The following is a 1,447-nucleotide window of genomic DNA, read 5'->3' as shown; positions in this document are numbered from 1 at the left end:
GAATTTGTACGTGTAACACAAGAAGATGTTAGATCAATCATAATGTCATCACCCCATAAATCACGTAGTCTTGATCCTATCCCAACACCACTACTCATAACACATCTTGATAGTGTCATTGAATTTATAACTTCCATCATTAATGAGTCTCTTCAGTCTGGAGTAGTTCCATCACTCTTTAAGCATGCTTTAGTTATTCCCCTTCTCAAAAAATCAAATCTTTCCCCGGAGGAGCTCAAGAATTTCAGGCCTGTCTCCAACCTTCCCTTTTTATCAAAAATCTTGGAGAAAGTTGTTTTGGTTCAATTGAAGAATCATTTAAAAGAAAATAATTTATATAAATTTTATCAATCTCCTATCGGCGATTTCATAACACAGAAACTGCGCTATTGAAAATATATAACGACCTCTTGTGTGAGACGGATGAGAACAAAATATCAATTCTTTCTCTTCTTGATGTTAGTGCTGCCTTTGACACTATAGATCACACTATTCTTATTGAACGATTGTTCAACACGTTTGGCCTGTCTGGAAGGGTTCTTGACTGGTTCAGGTCCTACCTGATTGGGGGTACACAGTCTGAGGTTGTAAATGTTTTACGGCGCTCGCTACTGCATAAGAACAAATGAGCGCCTGGGACTCATTAAACATTTTAAGTTTGGTAGGAATTCATTTAGAATTTTGCCTGGGTGGCGCCGAAGCCTACTCTTATCGATTTTGGATCACCAAGGGATCTTTAGTGTGCGCAACGAGCCCAACGGACATCCGAGATTTTTAGCCCTTATCCGAGAAGGCTAGGTGTTACCTGACATATTAACAGGGGTGTGGCTGAAAGACAGCAGTACGAAGGAGCCAAGGAGTTGCAGTAGAAAGGCTGCAGAAAGAGTCAGGGGCCCAGAGGAGGGGTGAAGGAGGTGACGGGGTGGGGGCAGAAAGTGGAGACGAAAGCAAGCGAAAGAACATTGTAAGAGAACAGGAAACGAGGCGAAAGAAGAATATTGTCGAGAAGATTATTTGTCGTCGCTATCCGGATTCGAACCCGGGACTTATTGAATAAGAGGTGAACACCGTAACCTCGACCACGAGAGTCCCCGCTCAGACAGCTGTTCATTTCATCCGTCAGCCCATGGGTGTGCAACGAGTTTCTTGCATGTTTAAAGGAAACCGCTCCCCATAAAAGGATTGAGAATACATACACAATTAAAATACACTATGTGTTTTGAATCAGACTCAGAGACGTCCCAAACTCGAATTCTCTGTCTACTAAATGTAGAGCTAGCTTTGATTATCCTGAAAGCAACTTTAGCACCAGTCCTGGCATTAGTAGGAAGGACACTACCAAGACTGGTAAATTATCCTCTTCATTGAACTGCGTGCGGTATACATTGTACTTTGATGACTGGGGGAGGGAGGAGCGATTATCGTTGAGCTATTAGCGGGTTGGTGG

The sequence above is a fragment of the Aplysia californica genome, unplaced genomic scaffold (assembly GCF_000002075.1).
Source record: "Aplysia californica isolate F4 #8 unplaced genomic scaffold, AplCal3.0 scaffold00196, whole genome shotgun sequence".
NCBI classification, from domain to species: Eukaryota; Metazoa; Mollusca; class Gastropoda; order Aplysiida; family Aplysiidae; genus Aplysia; species Aplysia californica.
The sequence above is the reverse complement of the archived record's forward strand: the minus strand, read 5'-3'. Positions refer to the sequence as shown.